Genomic DNA, 22424 nt, shown 5'->3' with positions numbered 1-22424 from the left:
AGCAAAAAATGGGAGTAACACGTAAAGTACAAAAGCCCCAGTCCAAACAGTCTGCAAGAAAGATGAAGATTTTCACACCCCCTTTCGTTGAAAGCAAAAATACCAAATGACTAAGCAAACACCTGAATCTACTCGTTGCCTGTTTTTTCCCTATCCCAAACCTGGTCACATTTCAGCCGTCTGTCGGTTATGAATCTGGCCAGTCTTTTAATAAAACCTTTTGTGCTCATAAATTATTTGTATAAATTCATGAGCGATTTTTGCTCATACAGTCTTTTAATAAGATAATCCACTTTTTTTCTTTCTCCAGTTGTATATGCTCCAAAGCCCAGTTTTATTCTTTATTAGATCTTGGCCTTATGCCATGTAGTGGTACAGACTAACACGTCGTTCTTATTAGTGTATGTAGTTCGTTAACCATTCATCTATCGAGCTAAATGACTCCTAGATGACTTGTACATTTAAAACTGTTCAAAAGTTATTAAGGTCTGTAATTTATCATCACTAACATTTCTGACCTGTGTTTGGTCCCTCACCAGAGTGATGTTCATTGAGGCATCGACACAATAGGAAGAAAATTAAGTTACACTAAAGGCATTACCAGTATGAGTGGGGAGATTTTAAATGTTGGCAGTAATCAATAGTAGAGCTTAATTTATATACTTCATAATGGAGGCATTTTTCATTACATTTATATTTTCCAAATTGCATCCATTTTTAAATTAGTTGCCCTCATTTCAGACCATACTGCACAGCGAAATAATATATTTTCTGGATCTAAACCATCATATATGGTTTGACCTTTAGCTGAATCAAGTAGTAAAGATCAAAATGAATTATGCTTGGGTGGAAAGGGATTTTAATGTTGCTCTGCACTGTGTTTTCCCTCATCCCACATGCTGTTTAATATTATTAATTCAGCTTGAATGATGATAAGCCAAAAACGATTTTAGTTGGTCATGGCCAATGCATTCTTGGACGTTATAGAAATGCCTGTAACACCTGAATGGTTCCACATAAATAGCAATGCATTTTTATTTTGTCCACAAGAGAAAATGCACCATGGTTGCCTATGAGCAGCAGAGAACAGGTTTCTAGATGTATGTTCTTTCCTTGGTGCAAATACATAAGTCCATTAGTGCTAATACGGCTTTGTGTATTTGCATCCAGGAATTCACTATTTAGAATATGACAAGCAATGAATATTTGAGGAGTTATTACCAAAAGCTTTCAAATAAGTTGAAAGGCATAAATGACTTTGAGTCTGGAGAAGTGTAGTAATCCCTTAGAAATGAACTATTTAGAATATTTAACTCTGTTATCAGTGTACTTCAGCGTAATAGTATCCGTGCACATTTTGTGGTTATCTCAGTTTCCTGTCATGCACCTCACCACATGAAGTCAGCATGGGACAGTCTTGGCCCTGTTCACGATGCCCCGGCTTCTCAAACTCCCCTGGTTTAATTTGCTGCCGTTGTGACGGTTTTTGGAGGAGCTCTGGTGCAGAAACAGTAAGTAACCTCTGAGAGATCCCTGTGCTTTCAATTAGTGTATGAGGCAAGGATAACTACTGTTCTAGAATTCTTTCATCATAGAGACCCAAAACAAAAAGGCATAATCTTACTTTATAGAATAGATGCATCCTCGAAATTCCGTGTCACCTGAATTTTTGGATACTGAATTGATTTTCATTTATATTTTCTTTATAAACGCAGAGAGATACTCATCTAGATGAAAAGCCATCACACCAAGATACAGGCAATATTACATTTAAGAATGAATGCCTCAAGTCTCCTCAGACTTTAGAAATCACAGATTTATAGGGAAATCATAATTTTTCGAATAAAACATGACAGCTTCCAAATAGCTGGGCTTATTTTTACATTTGGCATCTTGACGGAAAAATAGCTCCATAAGCTGTATTGAAGAGTCACCTGGGAAGTCCTGATCGTGTAGCTCTTTGTGAGAGCCAGTGTCACGGAGGGATGTGTAGGTTTAACTGGGTTTCAGTGGGAGTGGTTTGAAATGTAGCACTGACTTAGTAGGCACAGGACAGTTACTGATCACTGATCTCAGCAAACTTGAAAATAACATGTTTCTTGTTCTGTAAATTATTCAAGTTCAGTTTTCTGTTTTTAACAATCTGAGTAACAAGCTCAATTTTTCCCCTAAATGTCCAGGCATAATTAATAGTACTTAAAGCAGAAGTAGGAGCTTGAGTAGTGTTAATATGAATGGCGAGAGCTGCATAGATACAAGGAACAGCTTGGTGGTGGCCAGAAGTGGGGGTTGGAGGGTGGTTGAAATGGGTGAAGAGGGTCAGAAAATATAAACTTCCAGTCATAAATAAGTCCTGAAGATTTAATGTACAGCCTGGTGAACTGTAGGTAATAATATTGTACTGCATATTTGAAAGTTGCTAAGAGAGTAGATCTTAAAAGTCTTCATTATAAGAAAAAATATTTTGTCACCGTGTGTGGTAATGGATGTTTAATGAGACTTCACTGTGGTGATCACTTTGTAATGTGTACAAATGTCAAATTGTTGTTGTGCTCCTCAAACCAACATAATGTTATGTGTCATTTATACTTCAGTTTAAAAAAGAAAAGGTGAGAGCTGCATTCTCGTACTGGGCACTCAGTTTAAAAATAGTGTCATTTTCTCCTTGATTATCGAAGTAATGAATTACCCGTTTTACAAAATAGGGAAAATCTAGAAAAATGTTAAAAAATGTTATCCATGTTTTAACCTGTAGATGTAACTGTGGTTTTTCTATGTTTAAGTGTTTTCTCTTTTTGTTTTCACACGGTTGGTATTACTTAATGTATAAAATTTTATGTGCCACCTTTTTATTTAAAGACTTTGTAGTGTTTCGTTAAAATATGTGTAAATATGATTTTTAATCACAGAAGAAATCTAACTGGAAATTCTCACTAAAATCAATACAGTTTTCTGTTGTTTAGATTACATCTAGTTTTTCACTAATATAAATACCATTGAGGTTTTTGAGCTTCCTGTCCATTATTTAATGTATGTTCTAACATCTCCTTATTCATGAATAGATTTCCTTAAGGCCCCCTCCTCTTGATAACTTGTTTGTTTAGTATATTTGCTTTGCTTTAAAAAAAAAACTTTATAATGAAACCTTTAAGTGTACGAATTTAATTATAAGCACAGTGTTGGCTGCAATCTGTAAGTTCCTTTTTGTTATTTTGTAAGACATACGTTATTATAAAGATGCTTTTTGAGTTTTCAGGCAGATGGCATTTTGTATTTATTAAAGTTCAGTAATTTCTAGCATTTGGAATGTTTTCAATATATTTATGCTGTTTTCTTTCACAGGTGAACAGTCGTTCAGACTCTTTCATGGACATTTTTTTCTTAAGTGAAATACTGTTTAGTGGATACGGAGTTGGTGTGGTTCGTAACCCAACCCTGTAGATGAAATCTTCCACAACCATATTTTGTGGATCAAATGCTGTGTCTTAACAGTCTTCTGTTCCAGTGTGTTTTTGTTCTTCCTCATTTCTCACAGCTTTTGATTTTCATGTTTTGGTGTTCTATTCCTGAAAGATGAAAGGTTCGTGGATGTTTCATTATAGGATCAGTATCCATGCAAATTGACCTAAGGTCTTGGTTTTTGCTCAGATTTTATGTTACCTAATTTTAATTTGTTAACTCTGCTTTTGTTCTCATTATCTTTGCCTTCTCTCTAATTTTTAATCTTTCTGTTCCATTTTGTTTCTTGACTCTAAGTTCTTTGCCCTGGTTAAAGAGAGTTTAAATAATTTACATTTATTAAAAGATTTTTTTTTAAATGTTTATTTTTGAGAGAGAGACAGAGCACGAGTTGGGGAGGGGCAGAGAGAGAGGAAGACAGAGAATCTGAAGCAGGCTCCAGGTTCTGAGCTGTCAGCACAGATCCTGACATGGGGCTTGAACCCATGAACTATGAGATCATGACCTGAGCCAAAATCGCACTTAACCAACTGAGCCACTCAGGCGCCTCTGGTTTACATTTATTTTAGCAACTGATAGGTGTTTCGTGTATTCTGCATTCAATGCTTCCTTGCTATATTGTATCGTGAACTTTGTTTTGTTTGCTTTTATGCTCTTATGTGTTTGGAACTTAAATTTAATTTCAAAATCTACAAACTAAGCTTATTTTTCAGTATATTAAACAAAAACAATATATTTAGACTCTAATGTCCCCCCCCCACTTTCTAAAATGTAGTCTTCTAGAACTGTATCATTAGTGAATTTCAATATTTTGTTATGTTTTTCTTTTTCAAGAGTTGTTTTTTACTTTTACCATGTTTATAATCATATACAGACTTGACTATTTAACTGTCATTTTGATCATCAGTGCTATAATACTTTAAATCCCCAATTTTCCTGGTTCCTAACTTCTTTTCATCCGTAGTGCGCAGGATAATAGTAGCAACAACAACATACAACATTTATTAAGTATTTACAAAGTGCCACTATAGGCACTTAAATGTGAGCTAACTCACGTTTAATCTTCTCTGTGTCGTTCTGAGGTAGAGTCCACTAATTAGTCCACTGGGCAGATGAAGAAATGGAGGCACTGAGAGCTGAACTAATTTGTCCATGGAGAGCCAGGACTCCGGATAGGTTCAGGTCTCCATCCAGAGTCCCTGCTCTGAAACTTTCACTCCTACTGCCTCCCCTCTGTTGCCTGGGAAAGAACACACTCACACATATTAAGAAACTTAGGGTAGGTGTTAGATTTTTTTGAGTCTTTTCCTGTGTCTGAAAGAGTGTCCTTAGGACTTTTAGACATAAACCATCAGTGTAGTTAAATATGAAATTCCTGAGTCACAATTTTTTTTTCAAGAGTAAAGTAAAACTATCCCTGCCATGCCATGTGGTTTTACTGTTGCAGAGGGAAAGTCTAAGGCCAGCCTGGTGTTTATTTCTTCAGGGGCAACCTGTCCTTTCCTCCTTGCCCCAACCCTGCCTGTATGTTGTTAGAACTTTTTTCTTTAACCTTAAAATTCAAACATTTGCTAAGGGTTGTCCAGGTGTGAGTCATTTTGAATTATTTTTGCCTAAAGTTCTGAAAGCCCCTTTGATACCAAATTTAAATATTTCTTTACATCAGAAAAAAGTTTCTGAATTATATCTTTGCTTATAACTCCCATTCATGTTGGTGCCTCTTTGAAACACCCATTATTCTTTGGTTGGATTTCTTCTCCTTGACCCCTTAGCCATTATCTTTTCCCTAGCATTTAGATCTGTCTCTTTCCTCTAAAGCAGAGGTCAAAAAACTTTTTCTGTAAAGAGCCAGATAGTTAATATTTTATGCTTTGTAGAATGAGGCAAAATCGAGGATATTATGTAGCTATTTATATAACAAGAGAAAACAAATTTCTATAAATTTTTTATTGATGCAATTTAAAATATAATAATTGAGTAGTGTTTTGTTTTGTTTTGGTAATACTGATTTAATGAGCAGAATATAATTCTTTTGGGGAGAGATAACTTTTTGCTTAATTGGGGTTCAAAGTTCCCTATCATTAATTGATTACAAATGTTCATCTGTAAAAACCATCCTTAGCTCACAGGACATAGCAAAACAGACGGCCGGCCGGATTTGGGTTTCAGGCTGTAGTTTGCCGACCTCTGTTCTAATGACTTGGAGAATTTCTCCAATTTGTCTTCTACCTTTCAGGATTGATTTTCTGTATTGTCTTTTTTGCTTTTTATTGCTTTGGATCTGAGTTTTAAACTTCCATTTATTCTTTTAAAATCATAGCCATTTTCCTTTAAAAGTCAACCTATTGACTTTTCATATCATATTCATCCCTGGCTTTTGTTCATTTTGGACCTGTGTTTTTTTAGATTTCATTGGGAATACAAAGCAGAAGTCTCCTTAAAATAGTCATGTTTTAAGTCTTTTTCAGATGATGCCCTGAGTGCCTGCAGGGGAGTGTGCACCTTGTCCTGAAACTTGTGTGTTTCATAGGCGCGTGTGAAATCCTTTTTATAGTCCTGTTCCCGTGAAGACAGATTTAAGCAGTCTGTCAACAATTAAACAGATACGTGGCTTCCCTTTCATCCCCTCACCCATTACCTTCCTTCCCGTATTTTAAGCCAAGAGTGTGTGGTTCCACCTCACTTCCCACTCATGTCTCCAACCCTTTCTCCTGGTGTGACTTTGTCAAAATTAAGCCGATTCTTTCCTGTCGCTTCTCGTCGTTTAAAATTTTGAGAATGCAAATCTACTTCTGTATTGCCAGAGGTAGTCTGCACATCTTATTTAACTAGACCAGTTAATGTAAACCAGTAACCCCCACAGTGGACTGCTTCCCGCTCTGTAGTCTCCAGGCCTTGTCTGTCTTATTAATGGGGCTCCTGTGAAAACTTGAGATTGAATAGTACATGTAGTTAAGAAGTGCGTGTGAACCCGAAAAGGCAAATCTCAGAAGTTTTCTTAAGCAAACCCAACCCCTACCAGGTACATGTAATGTATTTGTCTTTCTTTTGCTTAGAAATGAATAATGTGTTTCATGTCCCAGAGTTACAAATTTGTAGACGTTAGAATGTATGGTTTTTTTTCTTTTTAAACTTTTTATGTTCTTCAGCGATTCTTTGGATGCACTTTCAGCTTTTGCTCTTCATATAAGTGTTCTTGATAAATGTTACCATAAATGGCCCTTTCCCGTGGGTCACATTCCTAGGATATGATTTGTTTTCCTGTCAGCTTTAGTTAGTAGCACCCAATTCCTTGTCCTTTTCCACTCCGTATTGTGAATTTTAGATGGAAATAAGAGGATACATCTTGAAGCTCTGAGAGATCTTGAGATTTACAAAACAAGACTAAGATGTGGAAGAAGATACCGTGTAAATAAAGAGAAAGAGAAGCATACATGCAGATAACAGGTAATGAGAATCTGACGGTGGTGAAGAGTACAGCTGGCCCAGTTTTATGACGGTTTGGCTTGGGATTTTTTGGCATTACGATGGTGCGAAAGTGATACACATTCTATTAGAAACCATATTTGGAATTTTGAATTTGGATCTTTTCCTGGACTAGCGATATAGGCCTTTGGATGCTCTCTTGTAACGCTGGGCAGGGGCCATGAGCCGCAGCTCTCGTCAGCCACGCGATCATGATGGTAGACAACCAACACACAACAACCATTCGATACTCCTAGAAGCATTCCTGTTTTGCTTTCGTTACAGTATTCTTATAAAATGGGCGCTGTATGCTGTTTTATTTTGCCCGTCTGTACTATAGGCTCACAGAAGTGTTGCGAGCACGTTAACGGTAGGCTAGGCTAATAAGTAAGATATGTTGTTTGGTAGTTCGGTGCCCTGAATGCATTTCTGACTTCCAAAATGTTCAATGTATGCTGGGATTATTGGAGTGTAACCATATCATAAACTGGGGAAAGTCTGTAATTTAAAAGAGAGAAGTACATGTATGAGTAACTTATACCCAGGATTTGGATTTTGTGATGTTTCAGGTAAAACATTTATTCATATAACCTGGGTAAGGCAAACAATTCAAATGTAATTTTATTTCCAGTATCCATCATTGGTACAGGAGTGGGCCCTCATTGTGTTCATTTTAGGAGACTTGAAGTCCTAACGATATCTGCCCACAGGCTGTGCTGGTGTTGGATGGTGGTGCATGCCAGTAATGCCCAGGAATGGAATGTTTGGGAAATTCAGTTTTGTTTCTTTAGACAGCTTCTGAGTCTGATAGCACTTTTGGCAAATCACTATTTCTGAAAAATTAATATGGATTCAATTACTATAAATTTGACTTTTTATAGTTGTTAAGTCAGCTGAAATGATGTAGTTCTAAAACTGCATTAAAATGTAATATATTTGTTCTAAAATAGCTAAGGTTTTAAGGTACTCCCAGTCTTCCTGAGTTTTATTAAAGGATTAAATAAAAACTACTCTCTTTACCACTATATGATTAGTTACGTATTGGTCAGAATGACAAATTTACGTGCCTGAGAAGATGCTGAGTCAAGGGCTGTGTTCAGGCAGTGTCCAGATCACCTTTATGTACTACGGTGGATAAAAATCTAGAATAAAGTTGGTTATTGATTTGGATTTGCATTTGTAGCAAGAGATAAACATTACTTGAATTTCTTTTTTCGAAGCATACAGATTCTGTGCAGAGTTTTTCTCCCTTGGTTTTGTGTGGCTTTTTGAACCACTAGAACTTTCGGAATGATGCTAACTCAATTTATTTTGTGAATGGGACATTCAGCATACCCAAATATCTGTTTAATTTATTTAGCTAGTTCATTTACCCACAGAATTCAGGTGATCTTTTTCTTAAAAGATATTCCAGAGCTCTTTTTAATTTCTTCTTACAGGAAAAATTCATGTTGGTTTATGGAAGAATATTGATTTCAGTGTAGATTTTCTCTACTGTTCTGATGTTTAGTTATGTACCCTCTGGGCTGTTTTTATTTTTTAATGTATGATAGTTGTTTTAATAGTAGTTTGGGTCAACAATAGTTTATTGATTTCTTTGAGAATATCTAAGCATTTGAGGATACATAATTCAGATTTCCAGGAAGGCTCAACATAAAAATTTTAAAAGGGGATAAATAAAATTAGGTGTGGTTTTTTTTTTCCTATTTTATAACATTTTTTTCTTTTCATTTAAGTTTTAAATCATTTCTAGTTTTTTAATAAAATATATTTTTACAGAGTTCTATTTTATTATTTTCACATGTAGTTGAAATCATCCTAAGACTAGTTAAAGAATATTATTTCGTGTAAAATTTTCATAGAAAAATAGAAATCCTACCATGAATGTGACACCAGAGATGAATGAGGACCATTTTCCAAGTGTGATATGAAAACCATAGCTGAAATAGTAGTTCTAATATGTGGGAGCCATGGTTTTCCTTTTGAAATGAAAGTGAAGATAAGATGTTAGGTATGTCAACCTAAATAAAGAGGTAAACCAAGGAAAGCTCCAAATTGTCAAAAGGATGAGTCTGTTCAGGAATAGGATAGGAGTTATAATTCAGGACACACACACCACAGCAGAATACAGGCAGGTGCACTGAGGGTTTGGGTCTGTGGGGTTCATGGGCAGGGAATGTAATGAGGAGACAGTCCAGTTGGAATCCATCAAATTCAAAAACAAATGAGAGTCAATTCTGAAAATTCCCTTGGAGACAAAACCGGTCACAAACAACAGCTCAGTGCAGCTTACTTGGTGAGGCCAGCCCGCCCTGGTCATGTCTCATTCATGCCTCTGGTCACCATAAGTAAAACTTGTGAAGGTCAGTAGGAGGCAGCCCGTCACCAACTCACTGTCACTTAAGAAAATTCTGATATTTTCCGTTTTCTATAAATAGGACATTTAAGGGAAATTAGTCTCCCAGTCCTTAAGTTTTTGTTTTCCAGAGGACACATGCGTGAGACTTTCCCTCTTACGCCCGCCAGTTCCATTTTAGGTTGAAATTCTTTCACAGGTAAACTCATTGTATCATTTACATTGAATATTTTCCCAACATTATTTGTAGGTTTTAATTTAACATTATGATTCCCATTTTACAGTTGAAGAAGCTGAGGTGTGGAAAAGCTCAGTATTGGCCTCAGTGTGGTGGAGCAAGGGCTATTTTCATCCATTTTTGTCTGATTCCTGTTACATGGGAGTGGAAAACCAGCAGAGCTGTGTGAGGATGTAGTCTTTTGTTCACACCCCCCTTTTCTGGCAGAGACGTGTGCTGCGGCTGGGTGTGGGCTGGATGTCTGCTCATGTCGCCACCCCCATTGAAGTACAACAGCCTCTTTATTATAGTTCATAGACCCCACCCTCCTGGAGCACTTAGACTGTCACAAACACAGAGGCAGGTGAGGGGGCTAATAACTCCACGCTAGTGCAGAGTGGGCTCAAAGATCCCCAAAGAACAGCAACCTGACATCTCAGGAATGGAGTTCTGTCTTTCAGGCTAATATAGTGGGTAGTTCTGGCCAGATAGATTTCCCCTCCAAATAAAATGATGTTTAAAAATGAAAAGCCAGTGGGGACTTGAGCTGTAGCTATTTCACTGGAGTGCAGGGAAAGGACTTGGTGCAAAGAAACCTGATTTCAGAAACGTTGGAAATGAAGCACAGGTAGGAAATGAGGAAAGTAAGAGATTATAGGGGCGAAAAAATGGAAAAAATTGGGAGAACAGGCCTATCTCATTTGCCTCCCCCCCCCCCGCCCCCGAGTTGTTTTCTTATTTTTGTCACCAACATATAAAACTTGGGAAATTTCACACAATTCAATTTCTAGGTTCTCTCGAAAGTCAGAAGAACAGGGTACACTGGGCTCTGTCGCTGGGGCACAGGGGGCAAGAGCACCCAGCTCTAAGGGTCCCGGACACATCAGGTTCAGCCACTAGCAGCTGACAAAATCCAGTAAGTGGAGGTGAAACAGAAAAGGAATTTATTTCAGTGAGTCCAACACCAGGAGGACAGTCAACTAAGGCCTCAAAGACGGTCTCCAAAGTACTGAAATACTTCCATGTTTATTTAAGGAAAATGTGGGACAAAGGTCAGTGGGTCCACACGGTGGGCAGTGAATGTCCGGTCGATCATCGTCTTGGGATCAGTCACTGGGGTCTGGGGTCTTGCTGGCTCAGGGCCTGAGAGGGTACTGAAAGTTCCCATCAGGGGATGCTTTGCCTGCTTCAGGGCATTTTGCCTGAGTTAAGGGGTAAACTGGAAAGAACTTAATCAGTTGGAAGGATTGAGGTCAAAATGGAGGTGGTTGATGTCCTTCTTCCTGTTTTCACATGTGAGTAAAGTTAGGATGGCAGTGGGCCCACGGCTTCCCCCTGTGGATGGGACTGGCCTCTCTGGTCCTCCACCTGGCCGCCCACCCCTGATCTGCTCTCCTAATTTGAGTTGGAGACTCCTAGTTCAGGCTGTTTTCATATCTTACAGTTAAGGGCAGCAGCTGGGTGGACTAGGGGAAGATAAGGCCTAGGGAGGCTTGTTGGTGTTTTAAATATGAAAAGGATTTGAGAATGGTGTTTCCAGAGGGACCCAGGGGAGGGGGAGCTATTTGAGAATGGTGTTTCCAGAGGGACCCAGAGGAGGGGGGCGCTATTTGAGAATGGTGTTTCCTGAAGGACCCAGGGGAGAGGGGCTTGTCATGGGTACCTTGTGTTCTTCCAAAATTCTTGTGTTGAAGTCTCAATCTCCATTTACCTCAGAATGTAAATCTGTTTGGAGATAAGGTCTTTAAAGAAGTGATTGAGTTAAAAGGAGGCCTTTAGGGTGGAATGCTAATCCAGTGTCCTTATGAAAGAGGGACAGACATTAGAGATGTGCACACTCACAGGGAGGGCCGTGTAAGGAAGTGACAAGACATTAGTGTCCAAGCCAAGCAGAGAGGCCTCAGCAGAAACCAATCCTACCCACACCATGATCTCAGCCTTTCAGACCCAGAAGGGAGAGAAAATATGTTCTGTTGTCGAAGCCACCCAGTTCGGGGTTCTTTGTTATGGCCACCCAGGCTGATTAATACAGGGGAGTCTTGACAAGGAGGAGGACAGGGTAATCGAGGCAGCAGAGACCATTGGCTCCATGAGGGCAGGGAACTCTGTTGTCTAGAAAAGTCCCCAGCATCTTGTGTCTATCTGTTTCAAGGTTCAGTGAATGCTTGTTGAACCAGCCCCATGGGATTCACTCTGGAAAAGGGCAGGAAATTGAGGGTGTTATTGGTTTCTACCCTTTCTTTTCATTGTGAAGAGGTTGAGGAGAGATTGGACCAGATTTGTCACCATATTGTGTGTCAATAGCCACAGAAAGTTTACATTTATATGTAAGCAAATTTTTGTATTTATATTATACAGAGAGAATGGAAGAGGATTTGAACTCTATTATGTTAGATGAGGGCAGTAAGTCCTTGTTTAAGAGCTGTTGTTTTTAAGGAAGGTTTGCATTTCTGAGACTGTGTGGATTTAAGGATTTGCATCTGGATGGTTTGATTGAAGAGACATGAGGGGTTACAGGAATTGGGGAAGGGGACATCTGTGGAGGAGCCTCTGAGAAAAAGGGAGGAGTTGATGTGGTTCTGGTAGAACTCTTGGGGGCAGCTTGGAGGCCCAGCCTGGGGTCCCCTGACTGAGCTGGAGGAAGAACCCAGCACTAAGATACTAGAGGGCTTCATAGGCCAGTTGGGGAAGTCAGCTATGAAAAATGAAAAATTGCCTAAGTGTAAATGAGAAAGAATAGAGTTTTTTAAATTTATAACAAAACATGGATTCATAAGGCAGTGTTTCAGGGATGCATGTACTATATAAAAGGAATTATATGGGTATAAGTCATTAGTATTTTAAATTAAATACTTCAAATCATAAAAACACATAGAAAAAGAAAATAAAAATCACCCCTAAGTTCGTCATCTATAAGTAAGAACCATTATTATTTTGAAGTATGTATTTCCAGAGTTTTTCCTATGTATATATTAGTATAAATCAGTTAAGAACAGTTTTTAATAACTCCAGAGGACTTGAAGGTGAGTGATGGGAGCCAGATCTCTGTGCTTGGGCCGACATTTCTTGCCTTGCAGTGTGACACAGTCAGGGTAGCTGATATTGTCATAAACAGGCTCCATGTCTGGGACTCGTCTGAACATTGTCGTCCTCATTTTGCTGATATCTCCTCCTTTACCAAGGTCAGCAGGCCATAACAGCTGGTACCACCACATTCCCGATGGCCTAATTAAATATTTCACATAAAATGCATATACCATCTGCTTAGGTTACTAGTGACCCAAATAATACAGCGAATTGCATGTTTGTGCTTCAGCTGCTCTAGAGATGAAGCCACATTTTCTACATGTGGAAAAATGCTAGGCTTGCACTGGTTTAAAAAATGCTCCTGCTCCAGCCCCCTGCTAGTAGGGCTGACCATTCGCCATTAGGGATTAGTGATTTTTGCTTAATGTGTCCTTGTTCTCACGCGCTATCCCTTGTTACCAGTACCAGATATGTGTCCTGACAGAGCTAGTGAGTGGGCATACTGAGCGTAGAGAGACGAGCAATTTTGTTAACCTGTTTTAGAATTGTATTTGTTACCTTGGTATCTGCATATTCTGTCATTAGCCGTGGAAACTGCAGGTTTATGTATAAGCGAATAATATTTCAAAAAAATTTTTTTGAATTTATTTTTATTTTTTTTTGAGAAAGAGAGTGAGCGAGCGGGAGAGGAGCAGAGAGGGAGAGGGAGAGAGAGAATCCCAAGCAGGCTCCGTGCTCATTGCAGAGCCTGACACGGGGCTCGATGTCACGACTCTGAGATCATGATCTGAACCGAATCAAGAGTCACACGCTTCGCCAATTGGGCCCCCCAGGCTCCCCTAAGCAAATAACATTTTTACTGAATGAAAGGGATTCTGTATATATTCTGTGAAAAAACTCAGATAATATGAGGGCAAGAAGTCCTTATTTCAGGCACCATTGATTACAAGGAAAAGTTCCTATTTCTGAGACTGTGCCTGGATTTAACGTCTCGCATCTTGACGCTCTGATAAGAACCTTCTGTTTCTGTGGAGAGGTAGAAGAGAATGGGAGGCCTGGGTCTGATTCCCTGTGACTTTAGCTGAGTAACTGAAACTCCATGAACTTCACTTTCAACTCAAGTGAACCGAGGTTGTAATATGCACCTGCCGGGATTGTGTGGAAAAGGGGATCAGGTCTATGAAAAGCAAAATGCCCGTTACAGTCCCTGGGGGTTGGTTTGTTATTCCCATGCCCTGCTCCTTCCCCGTCAGGACGCGCATGTGAGTTCACACCTGCCTGGCAACCACACTGCTCTCTTCTAGAAATAGCACCCTACGTCTGCTTTGGAGACTCCTCCGTCTCGGGATAGAAATGTGGATATATGTCGTTCGAAATCCCCTGGTGAATGTGCAACCCAAGCTGGCCCGTCAGATGAGTTATTCTGAATCTGGTACTTTCTACCATTTAGAGCCCTGCAGCTGCTCTGGTCCCTGACAGTAAATGCTTTTTTCTTTTTTTCAAAACTTAAATTAACTGGGTTGGTTCTATTGCTCATATCCACGGTCCCCTGACTGAGTGGGAATAATTTCACACACAGATCCGTTCATCTGTTTATTGATTACCTTCCTGTTACGCATCCAGTGCTCGGTGCAGGGGTGGTGCAGGGGTGCGTTCTGAGCAGAAAGGTGGGTCTCCTGCCCCCTCCTTGCGGCGCTCACGGAGCTCCCATCTGGGCTTGGGTGGGGGTGGTGCTCTCTCCACACAGCTGCTCACACGGAGTGCGGCTTAGGGCCAAATCCCAAATTAAGTGTGGTGTTAGGCCTAGTGACAGTTCATCCAACTCTGAAAAAAGTTAATTAAGATGTTTTATGTTAAAGAAACCAAACCCTGTAATGCCCATTGGTTACTCATAGTCTTTTTAAAGAAACACCGCTTCTCTCAGCCTTTTTAGTTATTTCTCTTAATTTTGTCTTTTTTGTTCCTCAGCCCGGTCAAGAAAGTGCCTTGTACTTTTATATCAAGACGTAGATGAAACTAGAAAATTCTGAGCTTTTGTGGAAAATTGTGACCTTTGATTACCCACCATTAATTTCTCTCTGTTATGTTGCCATTACAGCATTCAAAGCTGTAGACTAGGACCTACTGATTTAGAAGCGCCTGAGGCATTGTTGACCAAGATGAGGAGCCTTTAATGACTGACTTAGTTGGTAAGAGTCACTGCAGTTGCCGCATGAAGATTCATTTGTGAAGCCTTCGTTGGTAGGGAAGTTGTAAATCTTATAACCTGTAAACTCTTTCTTTTTTCAACAAATAACACTATAAACCCTGGCCAGTTTTTATTAGCAGTATCTTCTGATATTTTCATCAAATCCATTTTGCTCCTTTTTTGAATGATTTTTTTACCTGTGGAAAGAATAGGATTTCATCGGCCTCCTTTGAATAACAGAAGTAAACAGGTCCTGTTCATATCACGAAAAATTAAAATCAGAGCTGCACGTTGCTCAGAGGCGTTAATCACATCTGGGCACGTCTGTTCTTGGGAAGGAGAGCCTGCCTGCCTGTGTATGGGGACCAGGTTGCCAAAGGCCCCTTCTCACTGTTATTCAGTGCAGCACAGTGGCCTGGTCATTACTCCAGGGGCTGCTGTGTGACAGGAAAGTCATGCTGTTTCGGACTTATTTGTCATCTTTTCTCTTGCTGGGAAAGCAGATGTGCTGAATGTAACTGAAGGCTTGGGCCCATGTTAGCAGTATACTGTGTACAGGCAGGCACGTCAGTAGTAAAAATTGATGTGGGCAGTGGAGCTGGATCCAAATCCAGACAATTTGATCAGTCTACACTCTTTACCACAATTATAATGTCAAACAAACAACATTTTTTTAAAGTTTATTTATTTATTTGGAGAGAGAGGATGAAGGGGAGGGGCAAAAAGAGGGAGAAAGAGAGAATCACAAGCAGGCTCCATGCTGTCAGTGTGGAACCCAGTGCAGGGCTCGAACCCCTGAAACGTGAGATCATGACCTGAGCCAAAATCAAGAGTTGGGCGCTTAACCAACTGAGCCACCCAGGCGCACCCAAACAAATAGTTTTAAAACAAACCAAAATATGTAATATGATTTAGTGTTGGAAAGATTGTGTAAAATATTTTTGGGGGGGCAGGAGAGAGAGAGAAAGTGTCTACGTGTGCATGCTCACAGGCATGGGAAAAGGGGCAGAGAGAGAGAGAGAGAGAGACAGATAGAAAGAGAAAAAGGGAATGAATCCTAGGCAGGCTTCATGCTCAGCACAGAGCACAACTTGGGTTTCGATTTCAGGGTCACAAGATCATGACCTGAGCCAAAGTCAAGAGTCAGATGCTTAATTGACTGAGCCACCGAGGAGCCCCTGTATATATTTTTATACTAAATTTTTAATTTTAGAAAGGTTTAGATTTACAGCAGAAATGTGATGATAATATAGTTCCTTCATATACCTGGGACACAGTTTTTCCCTATTATGAAAACTTCAGTGTGGTACATTTGTCATAATCAGTGACTCACTTATCAGTGTTGATACATTGATATTAATGGGAGTCTGTACTCCATTCAGATTTCCTTAGTTTATACCTAATGTCTGTTTTATTATTTTATTTTTTAAGTGTATTTATTTATTTATTTATTTATTTTGAGGGGGGCAGGTAGAGAGGTAGAGAGGTAGAGAGAGAATCCCAGGCAGGCTCTGCGCTGTCAGCACAGAGCCCAGCTTGGGGCTCAGCCTCACGAACTGTGAGATCATGACCTGAGCCCAAACCAAGAGTCAGACGCTTAACCGACTGAGCCGTCCCCCACCCCAGGCGCCCCCCTAATTCTTTTTTCCACCTAATGTCCTGTCCCTCACAGGACACTACCTTACTCGTAGTCATCATATTGCCTTAGGCTGTTCTGTGACTTTGTTTTTGATGATCTTGACAGTTTTGAGGAGTACTGTACTGGTGAGGTATTTTATAGAATGTCCCTTAAGTGGAAAAAGGAACTAATACTTGTCTGAAGTTGTCTCATGATTAGAGTGGAGATTTCGGTTTTGGAGAGGAAGACCACAGAGGTAAGGTGCCATTTTCATCACATTATGGCAAGGGTGTGCTTTGTCACATGACTTCTTGTTGGTGTTGACCTTGGTCACCTGCTCAGGTGTGTTTGTGTAGTTTCTCCTTCCCCCTTCCTCATGGTCCCCTTTGGATGGAAGTGGCTGTATACAGCCCACACGTAAAGAGTGGGGAGAATAGTCCTCCTTCTTGAAGGAGGATTATTTACATAAATTATTTGCAATTCTTCTGCACAGGAGATTGGTCTCCTCTCTTTTAGTCATTTAATTATATCAGTATGGTCTCATGGATGTTTATTTTACATTCTGAGTTGTACTCCAACACTGCTTTGTTTATGTTGTTGCCAAGCTGTTCTAGCTTTGGCTGTTGGGAGCTCTTTCAGGTGGCTCCTGTGTGCCTGTGACACATCTCTGTCTTTGTGGAGTTTGTTTGTGTTTAGCATGTCCTTCCATTCTGTCACTAAAGAATACTCCAGGCTTGCCTTGTGTGTTTCCTGCTCTGATCCTAGAATCATCCATTCCTGCAGGAGCCTGGTTTCTTTCATTAGAGAGTGGTGCTGGAAACCAGGAGCTGAACGCTGTCCTGGTTGCTGCTGGGGGGTCTTTGCTAACAGACCTTCTACAAAAGCTTTAATTCTCATTCTCAAAGCCTCCCGAGTTTCTGTCCTTAATTTGTTTTTCCCTGGATAAAAAATGTTTTATTGTAGTTACGATCAAGAATTGCCAACAGTAGGATATAAGGGAGATCTGGCTGTGACACCTGCCACCCTGTTGGTTAGCAGAATTGATTTGGCTGGTCTGGCTGCTTGGGCTACATGGGTGTCCCCTGCTTCCCTCCCTGTTCCAGTGTGCCCCTCCCAAAGCTGTGTGCTCTGTTGAAGAGGACAACCTTCCCCAATAGAGAAGGACCATTCTTTTTTTTTATGTTTGTTTATTTTGGGGAGAGAGAGAGACAGAGAGAGAGAGAGAGAGAGAGAGACAGAGCGCAAGTGGGGGAGGGGCAGAGAGCGAGGGAGACATAGAATCTAAAGCAGGCTCCAGGTTCCAGGCTCTGAGCTGTCAGCACAGAGCCCAGTGTGGAGCTCAAACTCACGAGCTGTGCGATCATGACCTGAGCCGAAGTTGAGTGCTTAACCGACTGAGCCACCCAGGCACCCCGAGAAGAACCATTCGTTGGTCAAGGTTGTATGAGTAGCTGTGCTCCCCTGGGAGACCCTCAAAACAAGCTCTCAGAAATTTAACAAGAATACATACTTTGTAAGAACTTCTCTTAGAATTGTATAATTGTCTCCATAAATTTGCTTTTATCCTTTTTCAAGGTAATTTTTAATAAGTTTTACACAAAGCAGTGATTCCCTGGATGGTGACTCTGAAGAGTGCCATTTGTGTTCTTCTTTTACAGTGGATTTTCCGTTCATCTAATTCATATTAGAGTTAGAAATGCAAACAGGTCAGCAATTGAGGTTTGCACTTGGAAGCTGGATATTTATTATTCTTAGTTACACGATGGAAAAAAAAAAAACAAGACAAACTTCCTTATCTGTACCCAGGAGTGATTTTCAGAATTGTTGATGTTGCTCCATCAGAGCAGGATAGCCAGAACACCAGGAGATCATGTCAGGTGCATTCTGGACAAACAGCACTCCGTCCAGGCCTACAGAACTGCCAAAGATACGCAAACTTTTGGCTTATAAGTGGTGGGAAGTAAATGTCTTTTAAAGTATTTGTGGTATTTCTAAAAGGGAAGCTTTTTTAAAATACAGAAGTGACAATAAGATTGGGGCCCCTGGGTGGCTCAGTCAGTTGAGCATCAGACTCTTGATCTCAGCTTAGGCCATGATCTCACAGTTGGTGAGTTCGAGCCCCTCATTGGGTTCTGCGCTCAGGGTGTAGCCTGCTTGGATCCTCTCTCTCTCTGTCTCTGTCTCTGTCTCTCTCTGTCTCTCTTTGCTACCTTTTAAGGCAGTGTTGTCCTTGGTAAGGTGACATATTACTCTAAAAAACCTTCATTTTTTAAAGATAAAAAAGTGGCCTGTTAGCACAGGCACCACCACAGCTGAGGTCGACAAGGTCTCTGAATCCTTTGTTTAAAAAGTCAGCCTAATTAGAGCTTTCCTACAGCTTTCCAACCTGCTGCTGAGCTAGGTGATCATGTATTCCAGTGGCCGCAGAGTAATTATGTACTCTGAGGGGTGTACTTGGTCAGGATAGGGAAACACAGAAGGTAAAATTTAGAAGAGAAGTGAGCTGTTATAACATTTGGGTTGTGTGTGTTTTTGAGCAATATGTCCTGTGGTCTAGGCATTCCTGGCCATTTGGGGTTTGGAGGGTATATTGTGAATGTGCCTGTGCATCTGACATGACATGGCACCTTGTTGGTCACTGGAATAGAGTCCAGAGGCGCCACTGTTTCTGACAACTCACTGATGGTCTGAGATTGGGGGAGCACGAGTTAGGATGCTTTTGCTCCTTTGCTATTTTGGTATGTATCCTCCCTCCTTGAGTAACCGGGAAAGTTTGAAAGGGACACAGAGGTAGGAAGGAAAGAAAAGAAGGCCTGGAATGAAGGATGGAGAAAAAGAAAGGGAGGTACCTGCTTCCATGACCACTCTTTGCAGCAGGGGAGAGCTGGCTGTGCTGGGTTGCTGGCAGTTCTTCTGGAAGCTCCCTGAGGGGGTTGGAGAAGGTGACTGGGGCGTGTCTGATGACAGTGTAGGTCCTCCCTGCTGACCATGATCGTAGTTGACTTGGATGGTTTATACTGTGGGAAAGAGGTCTGGAGAGAGATTCTGGAATAATAGTGGAGGGCAGGGCTTTGCTATTTATACAGCAGGTCAGACCACAAGGCCACTCACTCCCTGCTGGGGCTGCTCTTCTTGTCAGGCTCCCTGGCCAGTATATTGCAGAGCGTAGATTCTTACCTGAGGGCACATTAAAATAAACATGTTCTGATGGTATAAAAATCAGTTTAGTCCAATTTTAAGCTGTAAAGAGTTGGCAGTCTAACTCTTTTGAACAAAACATTTCATTAGTTATTCCTATTCCTGTATGATCTTCCTGTATTTTGAGTGTTAATTTGTTCTTCATATCTCTTCTTCCTCACTTTTCCATCAGACGTGTATATAATGTTAGCAAAGTGACTCTCATGTCATCTCCAGCGAGTCAGAGGCCTCGATGTGGATTCCCTTAGTTAGAGGTAATAAATGAGATAGGAACTTAAAAATAAGCTGAGAATATTTCTAATAAGGGATATTTTGTTTAACATGTTGCATTGGGCTTACCTAGAATGTAGAATGAAAAAATAATCTGAACACCACCTCTCAGTTTTCTTAGCATATTTTCTTCTTAATTTAGTTATACTTATTAGAACTCAAAGACTTCCTATAATTATTTCATTAAAGCCCTGCATTGGCTGTTGAAATGCATACACTGCAACCATGTTCTTTTTATTTTGATTTCACATTTTACTTTTTTTTTTTAAGATTTATTTTTTTGGGGGGCTTTTTTTTCTTCTTAAATTCAAAAGTTAGTCAACATATAGTGTAGTCTTGGCTTCAGGAGCAGAACCCAGTGATTTCATCTCTTACCTATGACACGAAAAGTACCCTCCTCAATGCCCATCACCCATTTAGCCCATCCCTCCACCCATCCCCCATCCAGCAGTCCTCAGTTTGTTGATTTTTTAAAGTGATCTCTGCACTCAATGTGGGGCTTGAACTCACATCCCCGAGATCAAGAGCCACATGCTCCACCGACTGGGCCAGCTGGGCACCCCACATTTTGCCTTTTATTTTTTCTTCAAGTGTTTCTCTTTTTCCTTTTCTTTTCTTTTCTTTTCTTTTCTTTTCTTTTCTTTTCTTTTCTTTTCTTTTCTTTTCTTTTCTTTTCTTTTCTTTTCTTTCTCAGAGCGAGAGAGAGGGAGAGAAAGCACATGTGTGCACAAGCAGAGGATAGGCAGGGGGGATACAGAGAATTTGAAGCAGGATGCATGTAGTCAGTGCAGAACCTGATGTGGGATTTCAGTCTCACAAACCTTGAGATCACGACCTGAGCCGAAATCGAGTCAGTCGCCCAACTGACTGAGCGCCCCCACATTTTACCTTTTTAAAAGCACAATGCGTTACTCTTGCCAAGAAAATGTAAAGATCCCAGTAACATTTATTCTTCTCCTTTCCCCAAGAGAAAGGAGAATCTGAAATTTATTCTTCTATTTACTAATAACTGGATTTAAATCAATTTAATCTAATATTTACTCTTTCAAAGAATAATGATTATTAATTTGATTTCTTTCCCCCCTTTAAAGTTGTGACTAAATAATAATACATTTTAATATTGATAGATGCCATAACTTTATATTTCATTTTATTTTGTAGTACCACTTACTAAAGAAATTGATGGAATATGAGTCTGGGTGTAACAGACACATATGCACACACTCACCCTTGTCTATATCCAGTTATGTGTTAACAGAAGTCCTTAAAATCTTCAAACAAATGTAATATCCTTAATTTTTCCATAATAACAACTTCATATTTAGTGTTTGAAGGTTTTCTGGTTGTTTTCGTATCTGTTTTTGCAGTGGTTCTCAGACTTTAGGGTGTGTCTGAATTACCCATTTTTGGAGTTTCTGATTTGGTAGGTTTGGCGAGGGGTTCAAGGCTTTGCACTGTGAAGTTCTCAGGTTGCTAATGCTGCCGGTGTGGGCACCACACTTGAGGAATGATGGTGTTGTCATATACGGCCCCTCACAAGAACTCGGTGTGGTCTTGGGCAGATAGACATGAGAGGCGTTAGGCGTGGAGAAACTCATGAGTTTTCTGGTTGCACAGAGTGAATTGGTGGTTGAACAGAGACCAGACCCACGAAGACCTTTCAGGTTTCCTCCTGCACAGGGTAAGGCTTCAGTTCCCCAAAATGTGTCTCTTCATTTCAAATGTTTGGTAATTTTCCCTTTTTTTTTTTTTCCAGAGCCGTTTTTTTTTTTAGGTGGTTCTCCCCCTGCCCCCGCCAGTTTTCACATTTAATAAATGTATCTTCGAAAATTTCTTGCCTTTTAAAGATATAATGATTTTTGCACCTCCGTGGTCTACAGATGCAGCATCCTCTAGAAACAGAAAGCCTTATAGAACTTGGTAAGGCCACCCGCGGCTAATCGCGAGGACAGATGTTGGTTTTACCCACCTGCCTGGTGTCTGGCAATTTTCCACTCTGCCTTGTAGTGGTAGCTCCAGGCAGAACCATGACTTACGGGTCCAGAACATGACATGGACCACGAATGATCCAGGACAAGGGGTCTGAAAATCACAAGAACAGCCCATGGCAGAGGGCCCTGAACCGATTCATTCCAAGGATAATATTATCCATTCCAGCCTCCACGGAAAACTGATGGTTTGTGATTCTGTGGTGGGCACCCAACCACCCCCGTGTGGGAGCAGTGGCTTCCAGAAGCGAAGTGTGGGGTCTGCTTCCCCTCCCCCACCACTCTTCTCTGAACTCATCCAGCGTGTTCCGTACGGTGTCCTTGGCAGGACATCCCAGCCCTGCCCAGGAGCTTGCGCCCTGCGTGCTGGTCCTCACTGATGCTGTGATGAAGGTGGTGCTATGCATTTCTGATTTGTTTTCTAGTTCCTTCCTCCTGTTCTCTGGCTTTCCTCCTTCTGTTCAACTTTGACCTTGAAATACTTAAATTAAAAAAAAGGAGTCAGAGGAAAGTAATGTCTGGAGAACAAACTGAAAATCATGACCTTCACGATGTCCTATTATTTATTATTTTATTGTCATCTTTTATTTGCCCTATTTGGTAGGAGAAGGAAAGCCTTGGTACATTTTACTTAATCT

The 22424-nt window shown here is 40.4% G+C and overlaps 1 protein-coding gene across 5 annotated transcripts in view; it reads left to right on the top strand.

Annotated features, from left to right (window-relative positions):
- SMYD3 (SET and MYND domain containing 3) overlaps positions 1 to 22424 on the top strand; it is a 682604-nt gene that overhangs the window by 278511 nt on the left and 381669 nt on the right. The window contains exon 1 of one of the 5 annotated variants that reach the window (XM_053209276.1): positions 3224 to 6906. The exons of the other annotated variants lie outside the window; for them this stretch is intronic. The gene's annotated coding sequence lies outside the window, so the exon portion shown is untranslated. Of the gene's footprint in view, positions 1 to 3223; positions 6907 to 22424 lie in introns of those variants that run through there. 5 annotated transcript variants of the gene reach the window in all.

The sequence above is a fragment of the Acinonyx jubatus genome, chromosome E4 (genome assembly GCF_027475565.1).
Source record: "Acinonyx jubatus isolate Ajub_Pintada_27869175 chromosome E4, VMU_Ajub_asm_v1.0, whole genome shotgun sequence".
In the NCBI taxonomy this organism is placed as follows: Eukaryota; Metazoa; Chordata; class Mammalia; order Carnivora; family Felidae; genus Acinonyx; species Acinonyx jubatus.
Note: the sequence above shows the minus strand (reverse complement) of the source record. Positions and strands in the feature narration are given on the sequence as shown.